Raw genomic sequence first — 16,313 nt, 5'->3', positions numbered from 1 at the left:
CCACTCCCCCAAGACCTTGGACAACTGAGCCCCTTCTGAAGTATGGCCCCATGGGTTTCAATGATGTCATTGGGAGAAGGTGGTTTCAAAAAGCACTCACACCGCCTAATACATTCTCGACAAGAAACACCTTGTGCCTTGAGGCATTCCATGGGGCTGGAAATTGGGGGAGAGAGCTACAAACACCAAGAGCCCATAATTGCATTGGCCGGGAATCGAACCCGGGCCTCCCGCGTGGCAGGCGAGAATTCTACCACTGAACCACCAATGCTCCACGCCGGGCCAGGCGCCACCACCCTCGCTCAGCTGGCCTAGGAGAGTCCAGCTCTCGCCCACGCTTGACTTGGGATTCGCTTGTCGAAATCCATGAGGATGGCCAGCGACAAGAGCAGAGTGGCGCAGCGGAAGCGTGCTGGGCCCATAACCCAGAGGTCGATGGATCGAAACCATCCTCTGCTACGTTGCCTTTTCCTATGCCAATCGATATTTGCTTGCGGGCCCAAAGGCCTTTCTTTCGCACACAAAGAGAAGTTGAACCTGATTCAGGTGATTCAACGAGTCCAAAGCTCTCAGCGTAAGCATGGCACTGGCACCTTTCCCCCTAATGGAATATTGTCTCTTGGCCATGGAAGCCTGGTCGTGCTTTCTTTAATTGATTGCTTTTGTCCAATACTGCCTACGTGACTTTGGCTGAAGCCACAGATGCCACCACAAAAACGTGGCAATGCCTTGGCACATGTTATGAGGAGCACTCCGGCTTCCCATGTTGCTCACGGCGCTCGGTTCCAAGCTTCAACATCAAACACAAAAGCAAGGTGCCTCCCGTGAAACCAGGAAAGCTGCGTTTGGAGAATGCGGGCATCGATCCCGCTACCTCTCGCATGCAAAGCGAGCGCTCTGCCACTTGAGCTAATCCCCCTTTGCTCGAGTGTGTTGCTTGCGCTATGGCTGATCCCTGTCCTCTCCTGGGCTATGTGTAAAATATAGTCAGTTTTGCGAAATCCACAACCTGCTCTGGCCGCTAGACACCAGGAGAGCCACCCGCTTTCCTAGCGTAGAAGGTTTGCACCCCCCTTTTTTTTCCCTCCTACGACCTTTGACAACTGAGCCCCTTCAGAGGTATGGCCCCATGGGTTTCAATGATGTAATTGGGAGAAGGCTGGTTTCAAAAAGCACTCACACCGCCTAGTACATTCTCGACAAGAAACACCTTGTGCCTTGATGCACTCCACGGGGCTGGAAATTGGGGGAGAGCGCTGCAAACACAAAGAGCCCATAATTGCATTGGCCGGGAATCGAACCCGGGCCTCCCGCGTGGCAGGCGAGAATTCTACCACTGAACCACCAATGCTCCACGCCGGGCCACTTGCCACCACCCTCGCTCAGCTGGTCTAGGAGAGTCCAGCTCTCGCCCACGCTTGACTTGGGATTCGCTGGTCGAAAATCAATGGAAACGCCTAGTCGTCTACATTGTGACTTTGCCACATGGACCCACTCCCCGTGGGAATCGCTGGCAAACTACATCCACATGTGGTTGTTGAGGTTGGTCAGCGACAAGAGCAGAGTGGCGCAGCGGAAGCGTGCTGGGCCCATAACCCAGAGGTCGATGGATCGAAACCATCCTCTGCTACGTTGCCCTTTCCTATGCCAATCGATATTTGCTTGCGTGCGGGCCCAAAGGCCTTTCTTTCGCACACAAAGAGAAGTTGAACCTGATTCAGGTGATTCAACGAGTCCAAAGCTCTCAGCGTAAGCATGGCACTGGCACCTTTTGCACTAATGAAATATTGTCTCTTGGCCATGGAGGCCTGCTCGTGCTTTGTTTACTAGATTGCTTTTGTCCAACACTACCTACGTGACTTTGGCTGAAGCCACAGTTGCCACCACAAAAACGTGGCAACGCCTTGGCACGCGTTATGAGGAGGACTCCGGCTTCCCATGTTGCTCACGGCGCTCGGTTCCAAGCTTCAACATCAAACACAAAAGCAAGGTGTCTCCTGGCAAATCAGGAAAGCTGCATTTGGAGAATGCGGGCATCGATCCCGCTACCTCTCGCATGCTAAGCGAGCGCTCTACCATTTGAGCTAATCCCCCTTTGCTTGAGGTTGTTGCTTGTGCTATGGCTGATCCCTGTCCTCTCCTGGGCTATGTGTAAACTATAGGCAGTTTTGCTAAATCCACAACTTGCTCTGGCCGCTAGACACCAGGAGAGCCACTCCCCCAAGACCTTGGACAACTGAGCCCCTTCTGAAGTATGGCCCCATGGGTTTCAATGATGTCATTGGGAGAAGGTGGTTTCAAAAAGCACTCACACCGCCTAATACATTCTCGACAAGAAACACCTTGTGCCTTGAGGCATTCCATGGGGCTGGAAATTGGGGGAGAGAGCTACAAACACCAAGAGCCCATAATTGCATTGGCCGGGAATCGAACCCGGGCCTCCCGCGTGGCAGGCGAGAATTCTACCACTGAACCACCAATGCTCCACGCCGGGCCAGGCGCCACCACCCTCGCTCAGCTGGCCTAGGAGAGTCCAGCTCTCGCCCACGCTTGACTTGGGATTCGCTTGTCGAAATCCATGAGGATGGCCAGCGACAAGAGCAGAGTGGCGCAGCGGAAGCGTGCTGGGCCCATAACCCAGAGGTCGATGGATCGAAACCATCCTCTGCTACGTTGCCTTTTCCTATGCCAATCGATATTTGCTTGCGGGCCCAAAGGCCTTTCTTTCGCACACAAAGAGAAGTTGAACCTGATTCAGGTGATTCAACGAGTCCAAAGCTCTCAGCGTAAGCATGGCACTGGCACCTTTCCCCCTAATGGAATATTGTCTCTTGGCCATGGAAGCCTGGTCGTGCTTTCTTTAATTGATTGCTTTTGTCCAATACTGCCTACGTGACTTTGGCTGAAGCCACAGATGCCACCACAAAAACGTGGCAATGCCTTGGCACATGTTATGAGGAGCACTCCGGCTTCCCATGTTGCTCACGGCGCTCGGTTCCAAGCTTCAACATCAAACACAAAAGCAAGGTGCCTCCCGTGAAACCAGGAAAGCTGCGTTTGGAGAATGCGGGCATCGATCCCGCTACCTCTCGCATGCAAAGCGAGCGCTCTGCCACTTGAGCTAATCCCCCTTTGCTCGAGTGTGTTGCTTGCGCTATGGCTGATCCCTGTCCTCTCCTGGGCTATGTGTAAAATATAGTCAGTTTTGCGAAATCCACAACCTGCTCTGGCCGCTAGACACCAGGAGAGCCACCCGCTTTCCTAGCGTAGAAGGTTTGCACCCCCCTTTTTTTTCCCTCCTACGACCTTTGACAACTGAGCCCCTTCAGAGGTATGGCCCCATGGGTTTCAATGATGTAATTGGGAGAAGGCTGGTTTCAAAAAGCACTCACACCGCCTAGTACATTCTCGACAAGAAACACCTTGTGCCTTGATGCACTCCACGGGGCTGGAAATTGGGGGAGAGCGCTGCAAACACAAAGAGCCCATAATTGCATTGGCCGGGAATCGAACCCGGGCCTCCCGCGTGGCAGGCGAGAATTCTACCACTGAACCACCAATGCTCCACGCCGGGCCACTTGCCACCACCCTCGCTCAGCTGGTCTAGGAGAGTCCAGCTCTCGCCCACGCTTGACTTGGGATTCGCTGGTCGAAAATCAATGGAAACGCCTAGTCGTCTACATTGTGACTTTGCCACATGGACCCACTCCCCGTGGGAATCGCTGGCAAACTACATCCACATGTGGTTGTTGAGGTTGGTCAGCGACAAGAGCAGAGTGGCGCAGCGGAAGCGTGCTGGGCCCATAACCCAGAGGTCGATGGATCGAAACCATCCTCTGCTACGTTGCCTTTTTCTATGCCAATCGATATTTGCTTGCGTGCGGGCCCAAAGGCCTTTCTTTCGCACACAAAGAGAAGTTGAACCTGATTCAGGTGATTCAACGAGTCCAAAGCTCTCAGCGTAAGCATGGCACTGGCACCTTTTGCGCTAATGAAATATTGTCTCTTGGCCATGGAGGCCTGCTCGTGCTTTGTTTACTAGATTGCTTTTGTCCAACACTGCCTACGTGACTTTGGCTGAAGCCACAGTTGCCACCACAAAAACGTGGCAACGCCTTGGCACGCGTTATGAGGAGGACTCCGGCTTCCCATGTTGCTCACGGCGCTCGGTTCCAAGCTTCAACATCAAACACAAAAGCAAGGTGTCTCCTGGCAAATCAGGAAAGCTGCATTTGGAGAATGCGGGCATCGATCCCGCTACCTCTCGCATGCTAAGCGAGCGCTCTACCATTTGAGCTAATCCCCCTTTGCTTGAGGTTGTTGCTTGTGCTATGGCTGATCCCTGTCCTCTCCTGGGCTATGTGTAAACTATAGGCAGTTTTGCTAAATCCACAACTTGCTCTGGCCGCTAGACACCAGGAGAGCCACTCCCCCAAGACCTTGGACAACTGAGCCCCTTCTGAAGTATGGCCCCATGGGTTTCAATGATGTCATTGGGAGAAGGTGGTTTCAAAAAGCACTCACACCGCCTAATACATTCTCGACAAGAAACACCTTGTGCCTTGAGGCATTCCATGGGGCTGGAAATTGGGGGAGAGAGCTACAAACACCAAGAGCCCATAATTGCATTGGCCGGGAATCGAACCCGGGCCTCCCGCGTGGCAGGCGAGAATTCTACCACTGAACCACCAATGCTCCACGCCGGGCCAGGCGCCACCACCCTCGCTCAGCTGGCCTAGGAGAGTCCAGCTCTCGCCCACGCTTGACTTGGGATTCGCTTGTCGAAATCCATGAGGATGGTCAGCGACAAGAGCAGAGTGGCGCAGCGGAAGCGTGCTGGGCCCATAACCCAGAGGTCGATGGATCGAAACCATCCTCTGCTACGTTGCCTTTTCCTATGCCAATCGATATTTGCTTGCGGGCCCAAAGGCCTTTCTTTCGCACACAAAGAGAAGTTGAACCTGATTCAGGTGATTCAACGAGTCCAAAGCTCTCAGCGTAAGCATGGCACTGGCACCTTTCCCCCTAATGGAATATTGTCTCTTGGCCATGGAAGCCTGGTCGTGCTTTCTTTAATTGATTGCTTTTGTCCAATACTGCCTACGTGACTTTGGCTGAAGCCACAGATGCCACCACAAAAACGTGGCAATGCCTTGGCACATGTTATGAGGAGCACTCCGGCTTCCCATGTTGCTCACGGCGCTCGGTTCCAAGCTTCAACATCAAACACAAAAGCAAGGTGCCTCCCGTGAAACCAGGAAAGCTGCGTTTGGAGAATGCGGGCATCGATCCCGCTACCTCTCGCATGCAAAGCGAGCGCTCTGCCACTTGAGCTAATCCCCCTTTGCTCGAGTGTGTTGCTTGCGCTATGGCTGATCCCTGTCCTCTCCTGGGCTATGTGTAAAATATAGTCAGTTTTGCGAAATCCACAACCTGCTCTGGCCGCTAGACACCAGGAGAGCCACCCGCTTTCCTAGCGTAGAAGGTTTGCACCCCCCTTTTTTTTCCCTCCTACGACCTTTGACAACTGAGCCCCTTCAGAGGTATGGCCCCATGGGTTTCAATGATGTAATTGGGAGAAGGCTGGTTTCAAAAAGCACTCACACCGCCTAGTACATTCTCGACAAGAAACACCTTGTGCCTTGATGCACTCCACGGGGCTGGAAATTGGGGGAGAGCGCTGCAAACACAAAGAGCCCATAATTGCATTGGCCGGGAATCGAACCCGGGCCTCCCGCGTGGCAGGCGAGAATTCTACCACTGAACCACCAATGCTCCACGCCGGGCCACGCGCCACCACCCTCGCTCAGCTGGTCTAGGAGAGTCCAGCTCTCGCCCACGCTTGACTTGGGATTCGCTGGTCGAAAATCAATGGAAACGCCTAGTCGTCTACATTGTGACTTTGCCACATGGACCCACTCCCCGTGGGAATCGCTGGCAAACTACATCCACATGTGGTTGTTGAGGTTGGTCAGCGACAAGAGCAGAGTGGCGCAGCGGAAGCGTGCTGGGCCCATAACCCAGAGGTCGATGGATCGAAACCATCCTCTGCTACGTTGCCCTTTCCTATGCCAATCGATATTTGCTTGCGTGCGGGCCCAAAGGCCTTTCTTTCACACACAAAGAGAAGTTGAACCTGATTCAGGTGATTCAACGAGTCCAAAGCTCTCAGCGTAAGCATGGCACTGGCACCTTTTGCGCTAATGAAATATTGTCTCTTGGCCATGGAGGCCTGCTCGTGCTTTGTTTACTAGATTGCTTTTGTCCAACACTGCCTACGTGACTTTGGCTGAAGCCACAGTTGCCACCACAAAAACGTGGCAACGCCTTGGCACGCGTTATGAGGAGGACTCCGGCTTCCCATGTTGCTCACGGCGCTCGGTTCCAAGCTTCAACATCAAACACAAAAGCAAGGTGTCTCCTGGCAAATCAGGAAAGCTGCATTTGGAGAATGCGGGCATCGATCCCGCTACCTCTCGCATGCTAAGCGAGCGCTCTACCATTTGAGCTAATCCCCCTTTGCTTGAGGTTGTTGCTTGTGCTATGGCTGATCCCTGTCCTCTCCTGGGCTATGTGTAAACTATAGGCAGTTTTGCTAAATCCACAACTTGCTCTGGCCGCTAGACACCAGGAGAGCCACTCCCCCAAGACCTTGGACAACTGAGCCCCTTCTGAAGTATGGCCCCATGGGTTTCAATGATGTCATTGGGAGAAGGTGGTTTCAAAAAGCACTCACACCGCCTAATACATTCTCGACAAGAAACACCTTGTGCCTTGAGGCATTCCATGGGGCTGGAAATTGGGGGAGAGAGCTACAAACACCAAGAGCCCATAATTGCATTGGCCGGGAATCGAACCCGGGCCTCCCGCGTGGCAGGCGAGAATTCTACCACTGAACCACCAATGCTCCACGCCGGGCCAGGCGCCACCACCCTCGCTCAGCTGGCCTAGGAGAGTCCAGCTCTCGCCCACGCTTGACTTGGGATTCGCTTGTCGAAATCCATGAGGATGGCCAGCGACAAGAGCAGAGTGGCGCAGCGGAAGCGTGCTGGGCCCATAACCCAGAGGTCGATGGATCGAAACCATCCTCTGCTACGTTGCCTTTTCCTATGCCAATCGATATTTGCTTGCGGGCCCAAAGGCCTTTCTTTCGCACACAAAGAGAAGTTGAACCTGATTCAGGTGATTCAACGAGTCCAAAGCTCTCAGCGTAAGCATGGCACTGGCACCTTTCCCCCTAATGGAATATTGTCTCTTGGCCATGGAAGCCTGGTCGTGCTTTCTTTAATTGATTGCTTTTGTCCAATACTGCCTACGAGACTTTGGCTGAAGCCACAGATGCCACCACAAAAACGTGGCAATGCCTTGGCACATGTTATGAGGAGCACTCCGGCTTCCCATGTTGCTCACGGCGCTCGGTTCCAAGCTTCAACATCAAACACAAAAGCAAGGTGCCTCCCGTGAAACCAGGAAAGCTGCGTTTGGAGAATGCGGGCATCGATCCCGCTACCTCTCGCATGCAAAGCGAGCGCTCTGCCACTTGAGCTAATCCCCCTTTGCTCGAGTGTGTTGCTTGCGCTATGGCTGATCCCTGTCCTCTCCTGGGCTATGTGTAAAATATAGTCAGTTTTGCGAAATCCACAACCTGCTCTGGCCGCTAGACACCAGGAGAGCCACCCGCTTTCCTAGCGTAGAAGGTTTGCACCCCCCTTTTTTTTCCCTCCTACGACCTTTGACAACTGAGCCCCTTCAGAGGTATGGCCCCATGGGTTTCAATGATGTAATTGGGAGAAGGCTGGTTTCAAAAAGCACTCACACCGCCTAGTACATTCTCGACAAGAAACACCTTGTGCCTTGATGCACTCCACGGGGCTGGAAATTGGGGGAGAGCGCTGCAAACACAAAGAGCCCATAATTGCATTGGCCGGGAATCGAACCCGGGCCTCCCGCGTGGCAGGCGAGAATTCTACCACTGAACCACCAATGCTCCACGCCGGGCCACTTGCCACCACCCTCGCTCAGCTGGTCTAGGAGAGTCCAGCTCTCGCCCACGCTTGACTTGGGATTCGCTGGTCGAAAATCAATGGAAACGCCTAGTCGTCTACATTGTGACTTTGCCACATGGACCCACTCCCCGTGGGAATCGCTGGCAAACTACATCCACATGTGGTTGTTGAGGTTGGTCAGCGACAAGAGCAGAGTGGCGCAGCGGAAGCGTGCTGGGCCCATAACCCAGAGGTCGATGGATCGAAACCATCCTCTGCTACGTTGCCCTTTCCTATGCCAATCGATATTTGCTTGCGTGCGGGCCCAAAGGCCTTTCTTTCGCACACAAAGAGAAGTTGAACCTGATTCAGGTGATTCAACGAGTCCAAAGCTCTCAGCGTAAGCATGGCACTGGCACCTTTTGCGCTAATGAAATATTGTCTCTTGGCCATGGAGGCCTGCTCGTGCTTTGTTTACTAGATTGCTTTTGTCCAACACTGCCTACGTGACTTTGGCTGAAGCCACAGTTGCCACCACAAAAACGTGGCAACGCCTTGGCACGCGTTATGAGGAGGACTCCGGCTTCCCATGTTGCTCACGGCGCTCGGTTCCAAGCTTCAACATCAAACACAAAAGCAAGGTGTCTCCTGGCAAATCAGGAAAGCTGCATTTGGAGAATGCGGGCATCGATCCCGCTACCTCTCGCATGCTAAGCGAGCGCTCTACCATTTGAGCTAATCCCCCTTTGCTTGAGGTTGTTGCTTGTGCTATGGCTGATCCCTGTCCTCTCCTGGGCTATGTGTAAACTATAGGCAGTTTTGCTAAATCCACAACTTGCTCTGGCCGCTAGACACCAGGAGAGCCACTCCCCCAAGACCTTGGACAACTGAGCCCCTTCTGAAGTATGGCCCCATGGGTTTCAATGATGTCATTGGGAGAAGGTGGTTTCAAAAAGCACTCACACCGCCTAATACATTCTCGACAAGAAACACCTTGTGCCTTGAGGCATTCCATGGGGCTGGAAATTGGGGGAGAGAGCTACAAACACCAAGAGCCCATAATTGCATTGGCCGGGAATCGAACCCGGGCCTCCCGCGTGGCAGGCGAGAATTCTACCACTGAACCACCAATGCTCCACGCCGGGCCAGGCGCCACCACCCTCGCTCAGCTGGCCTAGGAGAGTCCAGCTCTCGCCCACGCTTGACTTGGGATTCGCTTGTCGAAATCCATGAGGATGGCCAGCGACAAGAGCAGAGTGGCGCAGCGGAAGCGTGCTGGGCCCATAACCCAGAGGTCGATGGATCGAAACCATCCTCTGCTACGTTGCCTTTTCCTATGCCAATCGATATTTGCTTGCGGGCCCAAAGGCCTTTCTTTCGCACACAAAGAGAAGTTGAACCTGATTCAGGTGATTCAACGAGTCCAAAGCTCTCAGCGTAAGCATGGCACTGGCACCTTTCCCCCTAATGGAATATTGTCTCTTGGCCATGGAAGCCTGGTCGTGCTTTCTTTAATTGATTGCTTTTGTCCAATACTGCCTACGTGACTTTGGCTGAAGCCACAGATGCCACCACAAAAACGTGGCAATGCCTTGGCACATGTTATGAGGAGCACTCCGGCTTCCCATGTTGCTCACGGCGCTCGGTTCCAAGCTTCAACATCAAACACAAAAGCAAGGTGCCTCCCGTGAAACCAGGAAAGCTGCGTTTGGAGAATGCGGGCATCGATCCCGCTACCTCTCGCATGCAAAGCGAGCGCTCTGCCACTTGAGCTAATCCCCCTTTGCTCGAGTGTGTTGCTTGCGCTATGGCTGATCCCTGTCCTCTCCTGGGCTATGTGTAAAATATAGTCAGTTTTGCGAAATCCACAACCTGCTCTGGCCGCTAGACACCAGGAGAGCCACCCGCTTTCCTAGCGTAGAAGGTTTGCACCCCCCTTTTTTTTCCCTCCTACGACCTTTGACAACTGAGCCCCTTCAGAGGTATGGCCCCATGGGTTTCAATGATGTAATTGGGAGAAGGCTGGTTTCAAAAAGCACTCACACCGCCTAGTACATTCTCGACAAGAAACACCTTGTGCCTTGATGCACTCCACGGGGCTGGAAATTGGGGGAGAGCGCTGCAAACACAAAGAGCCCATAATTGCATTGGCCGGGAATCGAACCCGGGCCTCCCGCGTGGCAGGCGAGAATTCTACCACTGAACCACCAATGCTCCACGCCGGGCCACGCGCCACCACCCTCGCTCAGCTGGTCTAGGAGAGTCCAGCTCTCGCCCACGCTTGACTTGGGATTCGCTGGTCGAAAATCAATGGAAACGCCTAGTCGTCTACATTGTGACTTTGCCACATGGACCCACTCCCCGTGGGAATCGCTGGCAAACTACATCCACATGTGGTTGTTGAGGTTGGTCAGCGACAAGAGCAGAGTGGCGCAGCGGAAGCGTGCTGGGCCCATAACCCAGAGGTCGATGGATCGAAACCATCCTCTGCTACGTTGCCCTTTCCTATGCCAATCGATATTTGCTTGCGTGCGGGCCCAAAGGCCTTTCTTTCGCACACAAAGAGAAGTTGAACCTGATTCAGGTGATTCAACGAGTCCAAAGCTCTCAGCGTAAGCATGGCACTGGCACCTTTTGCACTAATGAAATATTGTCTCTTGGCCATGGAGGCCTGCTCGTGCTTTGTTTACTAGATTGCTTTTGTCCAACACTACCTACGTGACTTTGGCTGAAGCCACAGTTGCCACCACAAAAACGTGGCAACGCCTTGGCACGCGTTATGAGGAGGACTCCGGCTTCCCATGTTGCTCACGGCGCTCGGTTCCAAGCTTCAACATCAAACACAAAAGCAAGGTGTCTCCTGGCAAATCAGGAAAGCTGCATTTGGAGAATGCGGGCATCGATCCCGCTACCTCTCGCATGCTAAGCGAGCGCTCTACCATTTGAGCTAATCCCCCTTTGCTTGAGGTTGTTGCTTGTGCTATGGCTGATCCCTGTCCTCTCCTGGGCTATGTGTAAACTATAGGCAGTTTTGCTAAATCCACAACTTGCTCTGGCCGCTAGACACCAGGAGAGCCACTCCCCCAAGACCTTGGACAACTGAGCCCCTTCTGAAGTATGGCCCCATGGGTTTCAATGATGTCATTGGGAGAAGGTGGTTTCAAAAAGCACTCACACCGCCTAATACATTCTCGACAAGAAACACCTTGTGCCTTGAGGCATTCCATGGGGCTGGAAATTGGGGGAGAGAGCTACAAACACCAAGAGCCCATAATTGCATTGGCCGGGAATCGAACCCGGGCCTCCCGCGTGGCAGGCGAGAATTCTACCACTGAACCACCAATGCTCCACGCCGGGCCAGGCGCCACCACCCTCGCTCAGCTGGCCTAGGAGAGTCCAGCTCTCGCCCACGCTTGACTTGGGATTCGCTTGTCGAAATCCATGAGGATGGCCAGCGACAAGAGCAGAGTGGCGCAGCGGAAGCGTGCTGGGCCCATAACCCAGAGGTCGATGGATCGAAACCATCCTCTGCTACGTTGCCTTTTCCTATGCCAATCGATATTTGCTTGCGGGCCCAAAGGCCTTTCTTTCGCACACAAAGAGAAGTTGAACCTGATTCAGGTGATTCAACGAGTCCAAAGCTCTCAGCGTAAGCATGGCACTGGCACCTTTCCCCCTAATGGAATATTGTCTCTTGGCCATGGAAGCCTGGTCGTGCTTTCTTTAATTGATTGCTTTTGTCCAATACTGCCTACGTGACTTTGGCTGAAGCCACAGATGCCACCACAAAAACGTGGCAATGCCTTGGCACATGTTATGAGGAGCACTCCGGCTTCCCATGTTGCTCACGGCGCTCGGTTCCAAGCTTCAACATCAAACACAAAAGCAAGGTGCCTCCCGTGAAACCAGGAAAGCTGCGTTTGGAGAATGCGGGCATCGATCCCGCTACCTCTCGCATGCAAAGCGAGCGCTCTGCCACTTGAGCTAATCCCCCTTTGCTCGAGTGTGTTGCTTGCGCTATGGCTGATCCCTGTCCTCTCCTGGGCTATGTGTAAAATATAGTCAGTTTTGCGAAATCCACAACCTGCTCTGGCCGCTAGACACCAGGAGAGCCACCCGCTTTCCTAGCGTAGAAGGTTTGCACCCCCCTTTTTTTTCCCTCCTACGACCTTTGACAACTGAGCCCCTTCAGAGGTATGGCCCCATGGGTTTCAATGATGTAATTGGGAGAAGGCTGGTTTCAAAAAGCACTCACACCGCCTAGTACATTCTCGACAAGAAACACCTTGTGCCTTGATGCACTCCACGGGGCTGGAAATTGGGGGAGAGCGCTGCAAACACAAAGAGCCCATAATTGCATTGGCCGGGAATCGAACCCGGGCCTCCCGCGTGGCAGGCGAGAATTCTACCACTGAACCACCAATGCTCCACGCCGGGCCACTTGCCACCACCCTCGCTCAGCTGGTCTAGGAGAGTCCAGCTCTCGCCCACGCTTGACTTGGGATTCGCTGGTCGAAAATCAATGGAAACGCCTAGTCGTCTACATTGTGACTTTGCCACATGGACCCACTCCCCGTGGGAATCGCTGGCAAACTACATCCACATGTGGTTGTTGAGGTTGGTCAGCGACAAGAGCAGAGTGGCGCAGCGGAAGCGTGCTGGGCCCATAACCCAGAGGTCGATGGATCGAAACCATCCTCTGCTACGTTGCCTTTTTCTATGCCAATCGATATTTGCTTGCGTGCGGGCCCAAAGGCCTTTCTTTCGCACACAAAGAGAAGTTGAACCTGATTCAGGTGATTCAACGAGTCCAAAGCTCTCAGCGTAAGCATGGCACTGGCACCTTTTGCGCTAATGAAATATTGTCTCTTGGCCATGGAGGCCTGCTCGTGCTTTGTTTACTAGATTGCTTTTGTCCAACACTGCCTACGTGACTTTGGCTGAAGCCACAGTTGCCACCACAAAAACGTGGCAACGCCTTGGCACGCGTTATGAGGAGGACTCCGGCTTCCCATGTTGCTCACGGCGCTCGGTTCCAAGCTTCAACATCAAACACAAAAGCAAGGTGTCTCCTGGCAAATCAGGAAAGCTGCATTTGGAGAATGCGGGCATCGATCCCGCTACCTCTCGCATGCTAAGCGAGCGCTCTACCATTTGAGCTAATCCCCCTTTGCTTGAGGTTGTTGCTTGTGCTATGGCTGATCCCTGTCCTCTCCTGGGCTATGTGTAAACTATAGGCAGTTTTGCTAAATCCACAACTTGCTCTGGCCGCTAGACACCAGGAGAGCCACTCCCCCAAGACCTTGGACAACTGAGCCCCTTCTGAAGTATGGCCCCATGGGTTTCAATGATGTCATTGGGAGAAGGTGGTTTCAAAAAGCACTCACACCGCCTAATACATTCTCGACAAGAAACACCTTGTGCCTTGAGGCATTCCATGGGGCTGGAAATTGGGGGAGAGAGCTACAAACACCAAGAGCCCATAATTGCATTGGCCGGGAATCGAACCCGGGCCTCCCGCGTGGCAGGCGAGAATTCTACCACTGAACCACCAATGCTCCACGCCGGGCCAGGCGCCACCACCCTCGCTCAGCTGGCCTAGGAGAGTCCAGCTCTCGCCCACGCTTGACTTGGGATTCGCTTGTCGAAATCCATGAGGATGGTCAGCGACAAGAGCAGAGTGGCGCAGCGGAAGCGTGCTGGGCCCATAACCCAGAGGTCGATGGATCGAAACCATCCTCTGCTACGTTGCCTTTTCCTATGCCAATCGATATTTGCTTGCGGGCCCAAAGGCCTTTCTTTCGCACACAAAGAGAAGTTGAACCTGATTCAGGTGATTCAACGAGTCCAAAGCTCTCAGCGTAAGCATGGCACTGGCACCTTTCCCCCTAATGGAATATTGTCTCTTGGCCATGGAAGCCTGGTCGTGCTTTCTTTAATTGATTGCTTTTGTCCAATACTGCCTACGTGACTTTGGCTGAAGCCACAGATGCCACCACAAAAACGTGGCAATGCCTTGGCACATGTTATGAGGAGCACTCCGGCTTCCCATGTTGCTCACGGCGCTCGGTTCCAAGCTTCAACATCAAACACAAAAGCAAGGTGCCTCCCGTGAAACCAGGAAAGCTGCGTTTGGAGAATGCGGGCATCGATCCCGCTACCTCTCGCATGCAAAGCGAGCGCTCTGCCACTTGAGCTAATCCCCCTTTGCTCGAGTGTGTTGCTTGCGCTATGGCTGATCCCTGTCCTCTCCTGGGCTATGTGTAAAATATAGTCAGTTTTGCGAAATCCACAACCTGCTCTGGCCGCTAGACACCAGGAGAGCCACCCGCTTTCCTAGCGTAGAAGGTTTGCACCCCCCTTTTTTTTCCCTCCTACGACCTTTGACAACTGAGCCCCTTCAGAGGTATGGCCCCATGGGTTTCAATGATGTAATTGGGAGAAGGCTGGTTTCAAAAAGCACTCACACCGCCTAGTACATTCTCGACAAGAAACACCTTGTGCCTTGATGCACTCCACGGGGCTGGAAATTGGGGGAGAGCGCTGCAAACACAAAGAGCCCATAATTGCATTGGCCGGGAATCGAACCCGGGCCTCCCGCGTGGCAGGCGAGAATTCTACCACTGAACCACCAATGCTCCACGCCGGGCCACGCGCCACCACCCTCGCTCAGCTGGTCTAGGAGAGTCCAGCTCTCGCCCACGCTTGACTTGGGATTCGCTGGTCGAAAATCAATGGAAACGCCTAGTCGTCTACATTGTGACTTTGCCACATGGACCCACTCCCCGTGGGAATCGCTGGCAAACTACATCCACATGTGGTTGTTGAGGTTGGTCAGCGACAAGAGCAGAGTGGCGCAGCGGAAGCGTGCTGGGCCCATAACCCAGAGGTCGATGGATCGAAACCATCCTCTGCTACGTTGCCCTTTCCTATGCCAATCGATATTTGCTTGCGTGCGGGCCCAAAGGCCTTTCTTTCACACACAAAGAGAAGTTGAACCTGATTCAGGTGATTCAACGAGTCCAAAGCTCTCAGCGTAAGCATGGCACTGGCACCTTTTGCGCTAATGAAATATTGTCTCTTGGCCATGGAGGCCTGCTCGTGCTTTGTTTACTAGATTGCTTTTGTCCAACACTGCCTACGTGACTTTGGCTGAAGCCACAGTTGCCACCACAAAAACGTGGCAACGCCTTGGCACGCGTTATGAGGAGGACTCCGGCTTCCCATGTTGCTCACGGCGCTCGGTTCCAAGCTTCAACATCAAACACAAAAGCAAGGTGTCTCCTGGCAAATCAGGAAAGCTGCATTTGGAGAATGCGGGCATCGATCCCGCTACCTCTCGCATGCTAAGCGAGCGCTCTACCATTTGAGCTAATCCCCCTTTGCTTGAGGTTGTTGCTTGTGCTATGGCTGATCCCTGTCCTCTCCTGGGCTATGTGTAAACTATAGGCAGTTTTGCTAAATCCACAACTTGCTCTGGCCGCTAGACACCAGGAGAGCCACTCCCCCAAGACCTTGGACAACTGAGCCCCTTCTGAAGTATGGCCCCATGGGTTTCAATGATGTCATTGGGAGAAGGTGGTTTCAAAAAGCACTCACACCGCCTAATACATTCTCGACAAGAAACACCTTGTGCCTTGAGGCATTCCATGGGGCTGGAAATTGGGGGAGAGAGCTACAAACACCAAGAGCCCATAATTGCATTGGCCGGGAATCGAACCCGGGCCTCCCGCGTGGCAGGCGAGAATTCTACCACTGAACCACCAATGCTCCACGCCGGGCCAGGCGCCACCACCCTCGCTCAGCTGGCCTAGGAGAGTCCAGCTCTCGCCCACGCTTGACTTGGGATTCGCTTGTCGAAATCCATGAGGATGGCCAGCGACAAGAGCAGAGTGGCGCAGCGGAAGCGTGCTGGGCCCATAACCCAGAGGTCGATGGATCGAAACCATCCTCTGCTACGTTGCCTTTTCCTATGCCAATCGATATTTGCTTGCGGGCCCAAAGGCCTTTCTTTCGCACACAAAGAGAAGTTGAACCTGATTCAGGTGATTCAACGAGTCCAAAGCTCTCAGCGTAAGCATGGCACTGGCACCTTTCCCCCTAATGGAATATTGTCTCTTGGCCATGGAAGCCTGGTCGTGCTTTCTTTAATTGATTGCTTTTGTCCAATACTGCCTACGAGACTTTGGCTGAAGCCACAGATGCCACCACAAAAACGTGGCAATGCCTTGGCACATGTTATGAGGAGCACTCCGGCTTCCCATGTTGCTCACGGCGCTCGGTTCCAAGCTTCAACATCAAACACAAAAGCAAGGTGCCTCCCGTGAA

At 53.4% G+C, this 16,313-nt stretch overlaps 29 non-coding genes across 29 annotated transcripts; all 29 read right to left on the bottom strand.

Annotated features, from left to right (window-relative positions):
• Positions 1-200: 200 nt before the first annotated feature.
• TRNAG-GCC (transfer RNA glycine (anticodon GCC)) lies at positions 201-271 on the bottom strand. Its single transcript has one exon. It is a non-coding gene; the product is annotated as a tRNA-Gly (tRNA).
• Positions 272-846: 575 nt separating this feature from the next.
• On the bottom strand, positions 847-919 carry TRNAA-UGC (transfer RNA alanine (anticodon UGC)). The gene has a single exon. It is a non-coding gene; the product is annotated as a tRNA-Ala (tRNA).
• Positions 920-1,280: 361 nt separating this feature from the next.
• On the bottom strand, positions 1,281-1,351 carry TRNAG-GCC (transfer RNA glycine (anticodon GCC)). The gene has a single exon. It is a non-coding gene; the product is annotated as a tRNA-Gly (tRNA).
• A 670-nt stretch (positions 1,352-2,021) lies between these two features.
• Positions 2,022-2,094, bottom strand: TRNAA-AGC (transfer RNA alanine (anticodon AGC)). Its single transcript has one exon. It is a non-coding gene; the product is annotated as a tRNA-Ala (tRNA).
• Positions 2,095-2,412: 318 nt separating this feature from the next.
• TRNAG-GCC (transfer RNA glycine (anticodon GCC)) lies at positions 2,413-2,483 on the bottom strand. Its single transcript has one exon. It is a non-coding gene; the product is annotated as a tRNA-Gly (tRNA).
• A 575-nt stretch (positions 2,484-3,058) lies between these two features.
• Positions 3,059-3,131, bottom strand: TRNAA-UGC (transfer RNA alanine (anticodon UGC)). Its single transcript has one exon. It is a non-coding gene; the product is annotated as a tRNA-Ala (tRNA).
• Positions 3,132-3,492: 361 nt separating this feature from the next.
• TRNAG-GCC (transfer RNA glycine (anticodon GCC)) lies at positions 3,493-3,563 on the bottom strand. Its single transcript has one exon. It is a non-coding gene; the product is annotated as a tRNA-Gly (tRNA).
• Positions 3,564-4,233: 670 nt separating this feature from the next.
• On the bottom strand, positions 4,234-4,306 carry TRNAA-AGC (transfer RNA alanine (anticodon AGC)). Its single transcript has one exon. It is a non-coding gene; the product is annotated as a tRNA-Ala (tRNA).
• Positions 4,307-4,624: 318 nt separating this feature from the next.
• Positions 4,625-4,695, bottom strand: TRNAG-GCC (transfer RNA glycine (anticodon GCC)). The gene has a single exon. It is a non-coding gene; the product is annotated as a tRNA-Gly (tRNA).
• A 575-nt stretch (positions 4,696-5,270) lies between these two features.
• TRNAA-UGC (transfer RNA alanine (anticodon UGC)) lies at positions 5,271-5,343 on the bottom strand. The gene has a single exon. It is a non-coding gene; the product is annotated as a tRNA-Ala (tRNA).
• Positions 5,344-5,704: 361 nt separating this feature from the next.
• Positions 5,705-5,775, bottom strand: TRNAG-GCC (transfer RNA glycine (anticodon GCC)). The gene has a single exon. It is a non-coding gene; the product is annotated as a tRNA-Gly (tRNA).
• Positions 5,776-6,445: 670 nt separating this feature from the next.
• Positions 6,446-6,518, bottom strand: TRNAA-AGC (transfer RNA alanine (anticodon AGC)). Its single transcript has one exon. It is a non-coding gene; the product is annotated as a tRNA-Ala (tRNA).
• A 318-nt stretch (positions 6,519-6,836) lies between these two features.
• On the bottom strand, positions 6,837-6,907 carry TRNAG-GCC (transfer RNA glycine (anticodon GCC)). Its single transcript has one exon. It is a non-coding gene; the product is annotated as a tRNA-Gly (tRNA).
• A 575-nt stretch (positions 6,908-7,482) lies between these two features.
• TRNAA-UGC (transfer RNA alanine (anticodon UGC)) lies at positions 7,483-7,555 on the bottom strand. Its single transcript has one exon. It is a non-coding gene; the product is annotated as a tRNA-Ala (tRNA).
• A 361-nt stretch (positions 7,556-7,916) lies between these two features.
• Positions 7,917-7,987, bottom strand: TRNAG-GCC (transfer RNA glycine (anticodon GCC)). Its single transcript has one exon. It is a non-coding gene; the product is annotated as a tRNA-Gly (tRNA).
• Positions 7,988-8,657: 670 nt separating this feature from the next.
• On the bottom strand, positions 8,658-8,730 carry TRNAA-AGC (transfer RNA alanine (anticodon AGC)). The gene has a single exon. It is a non-coding gene; the product is annotated as a tRNA-Ala (tRNA).
• A 318-nt stretch (positions 8,731-9,048) lies between these two features.
• On the bottom strand, positions 9,049-9,119 carry TRNAG-GCC (transfer RNA glycine (anticodon GCC)). The gene has a single exon. It is a non-coding gene; the product is annotated as a tRNA-Gly (tRNA).
• A 575-nt stretch (positions 9,120-9,694) lies between these two features.
• TRNAA-UGC (transfer RNA alanine (anticodon UGC)) lies at positions 9,695-9,767 on the bottom strand. The gene has a single exon. It is a non-coding gene; the product is annotated as a tRNA-Ala (tRNA).
• Positions 9,768-10,128: 361 nt separating this feature from the next.
• TRNAG-GCC (transfer RNA glycine (anticodon GCC)) lies at positions 10,129-10,199 on the bottom strand. Its single transcript has one exon. It is a non-coding gene; the product is annotated as a tRNA-Gly (tRNA).
• Positions 10,200-10,869: 670 nt separating this feature from the next.
• On the bottom strand, positions 10,870-10,942 carry TRNAA-AGC (transfer RNA alanine (anticodon AGC)). The gene has a single exon. It is a non-coding gene; the product is annotated as a tRNA-Ala (tRNA).
• A 318-nt stretch (positions 10,943-11,260) lies between these two features.
• Positions 11,261-11,331, bottom strand: TRNAG-GCC (transfer RNA glycine (anticodon GCC)). The gene has a single exon. It is a non-coding gene; the product is annotated as a tRNA-Gly (tRNA).
• Positions 11,332-11,906: 575 nt separating this feature from the next.
• On the bottom strand, positions 11,907-11,979 carry TRNAA-UGC (transfer RNA alanine (anticodon UGC)). Its single transcript has one exon. It is a non-coding gene; the product is annotated as a tRNA-Ala (tRNA).
• Positions 11,980-12,340: 361 nt separating this feature from the next.
• On the bottom strand, positions 12,341-12,411 carry TRNAG-GCC (transfer RNA glycine (anticodon GCC)). Its single transcript has one exon. It is a non-coding gene; the product is annotated as a tRNA-Gly (tRNA).
• A 670-nt stretch (positions 12,412-13,081) lies between these two features.
• Positions 13,082-13,154, bottom strand: TRNAA-AGC (transfer RNA alanine (anticodon AGC)). Its single transcript has one exon. It is a non-coding gene; the product is annotated as a tRNA-Ala (tRNA).
• A 318-nt stretch (positions 13,155-13,472) lies between these two features.
• TRNAG-GCC (transfer RNA glycine (anticodon GCC)) lies at positions 13,473-13,543 on the bottom strand. Its single transcript has one exon. It is a non-coding gene; the product is annotated as a tRNA-Gly (tRNA).
• A 575-nt stretch (positions 13,544-14,118) lies between these two features.
• Positions 14,119-14,191, bottom strand: TRNAA-UGC (transfer RNA alanine (anticodon UGC)). Its single transcript has one exon. It is a non-coding gene; the product is annotated as a tRNA-Ala (tRNA).
• A 361-nt stretch (positions 14,192-14,552) lies between these two features.
• Positions 14,553-14,623, bottom strand: TRNAG-GCC (transfer RNA glycine (anticodon GCC)). Its single transcript has one exon. It is a non-coding gene; the product is annotated as a tRNA-Gly (tRNA).
• A 670-nt stretch (positions 14,624-15,293) lies between these two features.
• Positions 15,294-15,366, bottom strand: TRNAA-AGC (transfer RNA alanine (anticodon AGC)). Its single transcript has one exon. It is a non-coding gene; the product is annotated as a tRNA-Ala (tRNA).
• A 318-nt stretch (positions 15,367-15,684) lies between these two features.
• Positions 15,685-15,755, bottom strand: TRNAG-GCC (transfer RNA glycine (anticodon GCC)). The gene has a single exon. It is a non-coding gene; the product is annotated as a tRNA-Gly (tRNA).
• Between the last annotated feature and the right edge of the window lie 558 nt (positions 15,756-16,313).

This window comes from Lithobates pipiens, unplaced genomic scaffold, assembly GCF_037356315.1.
Source record: "Lithobates pipiens isolate NorthernLeopardFrog02 unplaced genomic scaffold, aLitPip1_a1.2 Scaffold_18, whole genome shotgun sequence".
In the NCBI taxonomy this organism is placed as follows: domain Eukaryota; kingdom Metazoa; phylum Chordata; class Amphibia; order Anura; family Ranidae; genus Lithobates; species Lithobates pipiens.
Note: the sequence above shows the minus strand (reverse complement) of the source record. Positions and strands in the feature narration are given on the sequence as shown.